This window comes from Sorex fumeus, unplaced genomic scaffold (assembly GCF_029834395.1).
Source record: "Sorex fumeus unplaced genomic scaffold, SorFum_2.1 ptg000128l, whole genome shotgun sequence".
In the NCBI taxonomy this organism is placed as follows: Eukaryota; Metazoa; Chordata; class Mammalia; order Eulipotyphla; family Soricidae; genus Sorex; species Sorex fumeus.
The window spans coordinates 59821270-59830212 of NW_026606185.1; the positions used below are offsets into that span (position 1 = coordinate 59821270).

The following is an 8943-nucleotide window of genomic DNA, read 5'->3' on the forward strand; positions in this document are numbered from 1 at the left end:
ACACTTAGAGGGGTCCGAGGCAGAGACCACCAGAGGGAACGAGCAGGTCTGGCTACCCTGTGGGACCCGCTGAGGAGAGTAATGACCCCCACGACCAGGGCACTGGATCTCTGAGGAGAGGACAGTGTCCTCACCCTCCTCCCTGGCAAGAAAGAGTTAACACATTCCCCCTGAGGGGAGGAGGAGTGAGCTGTCACGGGGTGTCCCCTCCCTGTCAGCCTGTGTTCCCTCCCCACCCCCCAGCGTCCTGTCCTGTCTTGCTTAGTGTGCAGGACCAAAGGTGACACAGTGACTGTGGGCTGAGGCCGTGCGTGCCCGCCCACCCTCAGCATCCCGCCCACCCTCAGGATCGATCATTTAATGTGACTTATCAGAAAGGGAAAGAAGTGTTTACTTTCAAGGCCTGGATCCCATAAAGGCCGCGGGAGAGGCAGACGCCCACAGAAGCGGGAGGCTCACCCACGCTCACCACAGCAGAGGAGCTGGCACTGCGCCTAACATGAAGGCCGCCCTGGACGTCAGGGGACTGACCAGACTTCAGCCACCAACAGACACACCAAAAGGGAAGAGCTTCTCCCCGCTGGTGAGTCTGACTGTTTTGGAAAGAGGCCCCCAACTTTGAGAAATAGGGCTGAGAGACTCTCCAGGTGTGGTTCTTTTAGTTTGGTTTAAAAAAAAAAAAATTAGGGGCTGGAGCAATAGCACAGCGGGTAGGGCGTTTGCCTTGCACACGGCTGACCCAGGTTCGATTCCCAGCATCCCATATGGTCCTCTGAGCACCGCCAGGAGTGATTCCTGAGTGCAAAGCCAGGAGTAACCCCTGAGCATTGCCGGGTGTGACCCCAAAAAGCCAAAAAAAAAATACAAAAATTTTTAAAAAAATTATTGGGGCTGGAGTGATAGCACAGCAGATAGGGCATTTGCCTCACATGCGGCCAACCTGGGTTTGATTCTCAGCATCCCATCTGGTTCCTTGAGCACAACCAGGAGCAATTCCTGAGTGCATGAGCCAGGAGTAACCCCTGTACATTGCCGGGTGTGACCCAAAAAAGGGAAAAAAAATTTTTTTTTATTATACCTAGTCAAAGCCTCGCAAGCTACCGTGGTGTATTCACTATGCCAAACACAGTAACAACAAGTCTCACAAAGGAAACGTTACTGGGCCTGCTCGAGCAAATCAATGAATAACGGGAGGACAGTGCTATAGTGCTATCATACCTAGTGATGCTTACTCCTGGCTCTGCATAGGGATGACTTCTGGTGGGGCTCAGGGAACCATAGGGGGTGTTGGGGATTGAACCTGGTCAACCATGCAAGACAAGGGCCCCACCAGCTGTATTAGCACTCCTGCCTCTCCACAGGTGTTTTTAAAACCCCCACATAACCACACACACACACACACAAACACCTGAGGCCCATCAAATGCCAATTGGGTTTGTCAGTCAGAATGGTTCTATTTCCTCAGAGTCTGAGGGCCCAGAACAACACTCTCTCTGGGGGGTTCTTCTTACCCCAGGAGGGAGAAGCTCAGGCCAAAGGGGAGTCAGGCCCATGCTGGCATGGCCTTTGCGTCCGACAGAGCCGTGTATTGTCGGCTGATGGTCTTATTTAACAGCGACAGCAAGGCCTTCACACAAGGTGCCAGTAGGGTGATGCACTGACAGGAGTAAGGAATCCCACCTCCGGCTTGGGCCTCAGGGTACTGTGTGGCCTCCTGGGATGGGCAGGGCGACAGGTGCTCCTTCTGCCCAGCCTGTGTACTCCCAGCTCTGGAACCCCTTTTGCCCACCCAGTAGACAGCCTGGTTCCCAGGAACCAAGCGCCTCTTCACCCTGACTGTGGGAGGGTTGGCTAAGGAATGTTCTAGTCTGCCCTGCTCAGACAGTTTCCAGCAAAATGAACAACTGTTTTGCTCCCCGTTGGCAAGCGGGTTCTATTTTAAAAGCTCCGTGTACTCTCAGCAAGACAAGCCTCACACCTGAGGCTGACATTCTTTGTCTTCATCTCTAGACGAAAACAGCTTGAAAGAACCCAGCGGAGGCATTTAGCTAGCACACTCGATTTTAAATGACAGAAGCTGTGGGTTTGGAATTAAGACATAAGTGCCTCTATCGGTGGCTTTTAAAGAAATCTCTTTGAGGGAAGTTTGCGGCAAAGTGACACTTTGCGGTTCCTCGGGCCCTGTTTTGCTTAGTCTCCTGGGTTTAGCCCTAGAATGTTCTCAGTCCCAGCAGACAGAATGTCAAAGCAAAGACAAGCTGCCACCTAGCCAGCTCTGATCTGAGGGAGGGTCAGAGAGCTGTGCCAGGCCAGTATCTGGGTCTGAGACAGTGTCTGGGCAGAGGCAACGCATGTCTCCTTCCCAGATGATGAGCTTGCTTGCCCGTGAGGCCTGGGGATGATGTTCACAAAGGCCAATTTAGGACAAAGAACCTGAGACGTGGCAAGGGAAGTAAACCCAGTCTTGCCTGTTTTTTATTCCATGGGAAACAGCGTTGGGAACAGACCACAGCAACTAGAAGTGTGAGGAGATTCGGTGTCGGTGGGGGAGGTAGGAGACTGGAACACAGAGAAGAAACTGTGTTTGAACCCACAGCCAAGCTCTAGGAAGGCTGAACCATCCAGCCCATCTCTGGAGTCCTGGGAAGGCCGGCGAGAGACGGAGGATTTTTCGGGTGTGCTGAGAAACAGGGAGAGCCGGCCTGGCCTTCTCTAAGTTGCAGAGAACCAAGCTGGACATTGAGACAGACCCGCTTGCTGAATAGCCAGTATCTCTGCTTTCATGTTAATGTTTTCTTAGAAATAACAGGTATAAATATTTCCCAACGAGATTGCAAACCTCCTGGATGTTATTAACTAGTACTATTTAAGTTTAGTGATTAAATTAGAAAAAAAAAGAAACACTTGAACAAAAGTTTTTCTTCTTTTTTTAATACACTTTGTTTTACTTTTTTTGTTTGTTTGTTTGTTTGTTTTTGGCTTTTTGGGTCACACCCAGCGATGCCCAGGGCTTAATCCTGGGTCTGCACTCAGGAGTTAACTCCTGGCAGTGTTTTGGGGACCATATGGAATGCTGGCAATTGAACCCAGGTCGGCTGCATGCAAGGCAAATGCCCTACCCACATTCCGGCCCCACAAAGATTTTTCTTACACTTGCAGAATGAGAAAGCCATTTGTGAATATCCAACTAGACATCTCAGGGTCATTTTTTTTTTTTTGCTTAGTGATAGTGTGGATGGCACTTTTTAAAACTATGAACATTCTGTTTTCTTGCTTAGATTGCTTTGCATGTTAACAGAATTTAACTGCTTCTGCAGAAGCAATCAACGAATCAAAGAAGGTGGAAAGAACAATGTTTAAAAAATGTTCAGGAGCCAGAGAGATAGGACAGTAGGCAAGGCCTTACATGAACCAGACCTGGGTTCAATCCCTGGCATCCCAGATGGTCCCCTGAGCCCTACCAGGGATGATCCCTGAGCACAGCACCAAGAGTAAACCCCAAGCACTTTGGAGTATGCCCCCCAAACAAAACAATAACAATCTGCTCATATGGCCGAGCCTATGAGATGTACTCCGTCAATGCTATTGATTGATGCAATAATACGATCATATTATTGTGTTGCATAAAATGTATTTCACTAATAAGTTACTGAGAAATCAGGGTGATATTCCTCTCAGCACCAAGGTAACTTGTTGTTTAGTTTGGGGGCCACACTCAATGGAAATGTGGGTGGGGGACAATCATGAGGTGCTATAGATTGAAACTGGGGTTCCCCCATGCAATCCTCCAAGCTATCTCCCCAGCCCACACAGTGATAATTTCAGAGGAATGTTTGTGAAAAGAAAAAATGTATTAGTGAAGATACACACACACACACACACACACACACACACACACAATGCTTTGCAATGGTCTGAATTCTCAATATATTTCTCACAACAAAAAATTTTATTTCCATTATAGAAATTTAATAAATGCAGAGAAGCAAAGGGTAAAGAAAAGTGAAACCATACTTCTCCCATTTAAAAAACATTTGGGGTTTCTTCCCAGACATGTTTGCATTTTCTATTTCCAGACAAAGGAGCGCATACTCTGTCAGTCGCTTTGAAAACTACTTCTTCCTGTCATTACATATTTTGAATCTCTCCCCAAGTCAGAGCCATATTCCCAAGTAAGCTGACTTTTCTTTTTTATACTATCAGCTTTAAGAACGAGGTTTGGTGATAAACCAATCACCTGACTCCTCTCATTGGACATTTCGCTTATTTCCAATTTCCATCATTACCTATGTTTACATGGACAACCTAACAGGTAATTCCTTGACACTCTGTAAGGAAAAACGAAATTTTTTTCCTAAAAATTCAAGAACTTGGGCTGAAGAGATAGCACAGCGGGTAGGGCATTTGCCTTGCACCCGGCCGACCTGGGTTCAATTCCCAGCACCCCATACTGACGATGAGGAGCAGTTTGATGGAAAAGCACTGCCAGGAGTAACTCCTGAGTGCAGAGCCAGGAGTAACCTCTGTGCATCGCCCAAAAAGCAAAAAAAAAAAAAATCAAGAACTTTTGCTATTAGTTTTCGAGGCCTAAGAAAATAGAAGTTTATTTGGAGGGAGGAAGTTGGTAACTTCCAGCTCTTTTTCCTTCTGTTTCTTCCCCATCCTTCCACCCTACCCCCAGCTGTCTTTTGCAGATTTCCGATGCCCAGAAGCAGAGCCCAAGGAGACTCAGGGAGGCCCAGCCTCTGCTCAGAGGACCTGAGAGAAGCGGATGGGCCCGTCCCTGTGTGCTGTGGGGTGCTCCACACCCACCCGCCAGGCCCTTTATCCCAAGGAGTCAGTTACTCCACCGGTTTTCTCAGCAGTTTTAGGGGACGCGGCTCTCATCAGAGCATAGAACTCTCTTCCGTGAGGATAAAGCGGGTGGTTTGTGTCGGGGACCTCTCCCAGGTGACACAAACGAGCCTGGTAGCTTGCAAGGCGCCAGTAGCTCATCAATTAGCCCATCTCTGGTCACCCACCCCCAGCACTGAGGGTCTGTGGTGGTCACTGGCACCAGCAGAGATTCTATAATAGGGTTTTTAGATATGCCAAACACAGTAACAACAAAAGTCCCCAATGGAGACGTTACTGGGCCCGCTCGAGCAAATCGATGAACAACGGGAGAACAGTGACAGTGACAGTGACCCAGGAGGAACGGAGGCAAAACCGCCCTGGAAGCATTTCCCTCCCGGAAGCATCCCCTCTGCTGCCCCCCCAGCCCCGGACGCGTTCCACCAGAAGCATCCCGCCGAAAGTGTTCACCAGAAGCGTTCTCATGAGCACTGTGGCTCTCTGCAGCCTGATGGAGTCCTGCGGTAGGCAGGATGCCCCGGGAGCCAGGATTCCACAGGGAGAGAAGCTAGTGGACAGAGAGAAAAGCCTCAGCTTAGCCCCAATGCACCAGAGCAGGCGACCTTCATGCTGTCCCAGGGGCCTTGGCACACCGCCGATGGCACTGACGATGAGGAGCAGTTTGACGGAAAAACACAGGTCTCGTTTTCAATTGTTGAGATCCCGCCAATGTTATGCCACAGCAGAGCTCTGGTTAAATGTTAACACCTCAGTGACACTGGGGATACAATGACCTGACCCCCTCCCAGCCCCCCCCCCGGAGTCAGGGCAGGGGGGAAATTAGGAATTAGGTTAAAAAATCTTCCTTTCCTCTCATTCCTGGGGGGGGGCTGAACTCCCAGAGGGCTCCTGCTTATTGAGCTGAAACAACTAATAGTTGTTTAAAACTATTTTTAACAGGAAACCAAGCAAACATAAGGGATATCTTCTTAGGAAGGTAATGTTTGCCAGGAAAAAGAAGAGAGACAGAGAGAGAGAGAGAGAGAGACAGACAGAGAGAGAGAGACAGAGAGAGAGAGAGACAGACAGAGACAAAGACTCAGAGACAGAGACACAGAGACAAAGACACAGAGACAGAGAAAGACAGACAGAGAGAGACAGAGACAGAGAGACAGATAGGAGACAGAGGAGACAGAGGGAGAGAGAGGAGAGTGAAGAGGGAGAGAGAGAGAGAGAGAGAGAGAGAGCTTTATTAAGAAATTCTCAGGGGTGGAGTGATAGCACAGCGAGCAGGGCATTTGCCTTGCACGTAGCCAACATGGCCGACCCAGGTTCGATTCCCAGCATCCCATATGGTCCCCCGAGCACCGCCAGGAGTAATTCCTGAGTGCAGAGCCAGGAGGAACCCCTGAGCATCGCCGGGTGTGACCCCAAAAAGCAAAAAAAAAATATCTCCACTTCCCTCTTTTCCTGACTTTTTCCCTCATATCTCCCACCCCCAATTATGGTGGCAAAGGACTGCGGTGACTGAGATTTAAAATCTGAGCCCTGCAGGACACCTCTGAGTCAAGAGATGCTCCTGGTAGATTCCAGCCCTCTCTCTAGCTGCAGGTCCCCACACAAACCTGGTGCGCTACCACACTGCTAATGGTTTTGGAGGGGAACCCGGCAACAGTCAACTGTCGGGTCTAAGATTATGGCTCCTGACACGTCTTCCATTCCCTCCCACTTCCTTCCAGAAAACGCCTGCAAGCAGATTTCCCACCATTTCCGTCAGAGCTTTCCATCTCGGGTTGGAAGGTCTTCGGATGGTGGGGACAGAACTCCGGGCAACGGGGTCCCTTGGTTAAAAACACAACGGTCCCAGACCCATAGGCTTCTCTGCCTCTTGCTCTTGCCACTGTGCTCTGTTTGTTTTCACTCCCGTGACGCCTGTCCTCTCTTCTCAGGTGACTGTGCTGACCAGACTCCCTGCCGAGGTCGGTGACCACGAAGGAATGCGGGAGACGCAGTGAACCCCTTCACGAGCTTCCTTAGCAGAGCTGTGGAGTGTGACAATGGTGTTTGTGTCCAAGCTCTCAAACGCCATTATCACACTAAATAGCTACTGTTAGGCCATCCTTCCACTTGCTGGCGCTGGGGTCACGGGGGCAAGAAGGTTTGTCTTGTAGCAGGGCTCCCAGACATGTGTAATGACTGAGTAAATACCTCAGGGTTTCTGCACTAGGAAGTGAAGTCAGTTGCCCTTGGCATCGCTTCAGATGCTGTTAAATTCTCTCCCTGCAGGGCTGGAGCAATAGCACAGCAGGTAGAGCATTTGCCTTGCACCTGGCCAACCCAGGTTCGATTCCCAGCATCGCATATGGTCCCCGGAGCACCGCCAGGAGTAATTCCTGAGTGCATGAGCCAGGAGTAACCGCTGTGCAAAGCCGGGTGTGACCCAAGAAGGAAAAAAAAAGAAAAAATAATTCCCTCCCCGCTGAGTGGATTTCTCGCTTTCCTGCGTCAACAGGAAGATGGCTCTGCGCGCCCAGGAGCACCGAGCACAAATCTGGGCCCCTACTCTCCAGGGGGGCTCCTGCTTATTGAGCTGAAATGCAAGAGTGGGAAAGTCTGAGAAGCCCCAAAACCCAAACCAACCAAAATCTAGGTCAGGCAGACAGCAGGCTTCTGAGTGCAAAATTAAAAGGGAGTCACGGTTCGTTAAAAAAATAATAATTCTAATAAACTGACACATGGCTTAAGTGACCTCTCAGAAATTCTGGAACGTATTTGATTTCTGCTGGTTTGAATTAATTACCAGTCTGTTTACTGGCCTTGTCTGTGTGCTAGGTCCTTCTTCCTTATGCTTCCATAAATTACTGTCCAGAAATCCTGTGTGAGTTGCCATAGCAAACTGGAACATTTGAAACCCCTGCAATTTTCTGGGACAATCCACCCTGCTGGTTTAGAACATTTTTCTCTCAAGAGGCATTTAAAGCAAGAAACAGGTCCTGTGTGTGCTGACCTAACGCTTCTCTCCCAGACTTACCTACATGAACTATTATATGTGCATCACATCTAAAAGGGCTGGATGTCAAAATGAGGGCCAGGAGGATTGGTCCACGGTTGGAAGCTTGCCACGAGTGGCGGGTGGGGGAAGGGCAGTTAGGACAGAGAAGGGACCCCGACGACAGTGATAACTGGAAATAATCACTCTGGACAAGCACAGAGTGCTGAAAGGAGGTATAGGGACATACAGAATAACCTTTCAGTATCTGTATTGCGTATTGCAAGCCTTAATGCCCCTAGCGGGGAGGGGAGGGGGAGAAAGAGAGAGACAGACAAACAGAGACAGAGACAGAGAGAGAGTTCTGTAGAGGTAGGCTGGGGAGGTGTTGGGAGGGAAGCTGGAGACATTGGTGGTGAGAAATGTACTCTGATGAAGGGATGGGTGTTGAAACATTGTAACTGCAACCCAATCAAGAACAACATTGTAACTGTGTATCTCATGGTGATTCAATTAAAATAATTTTTTAAAAAAAGCTAGAAAACTCTAAATCAAGCAAAAACAACAACAACAAAGAAAACACCTAATTCTAAGAAGAGTCAAACAGAAAAAAAGAAATCCAACAGGTTGGAGCCATCATCAGAAACAAGTTCATTCATTCATTGATTCATTCATTCATCAAAGAACCGGGTATCCAGGGCCCACCACACATCCCACTTCTTTAGGCGGGGAATGGGGGAGTGATTTCTACACTCAACGGGTCTAACATCATTTAAAAACTGGAGCCGCACTGGGTTCTGGTTCCTGCTTCACCTGTGAAGGGACATTCTGATGATCCCAGTCGCGTTTACTGGGGGACCCAGTGAGTGAAACGTTGTCAAACGGCCCCAGCTCCCTTCTTGGGGATCCAAGATCCTCCTGCCTCCTCCCATCTCCCATTCCTGGCAATACACACCGTCAGGAGGAGAACCAGAGCCCCCCTGCACCCCAAAGAAAGATGAATGTGTTCCTTGGTGTGGTTTCCGGAGAAGCCCTAGGGGAGGTGGGACCAACAGAGGCTTCTCCACTCGCCCACATTGTCTCACTGGCTCAAGCGACATAGGTGAGGGTGGCCCGCAGAG

The 8943-nt window shown here is 49.4% G+C and overlaps 1 long non-coding RNA gene across 1 annotated transcript; it reads left to right on the forward strand.

The window, feature by feature from the left end:
* The first annotated feature begins 458 nt into the window (after window positions 1-458).
* On the forward strand, window positions 459-7581 carry LOC130045414 (uncharacterized). Its single transcript, XR_008795537.1, has 2 exons — window positions 459-583; window positions 6783-7581. It is a non-coding gene; the product is annotated as an uncharacterized LOC130045414 (long non-coding RNA).
* The last annotated feature ends 1362 nt before the right edge of the window (window positions 7582-8943 follow it).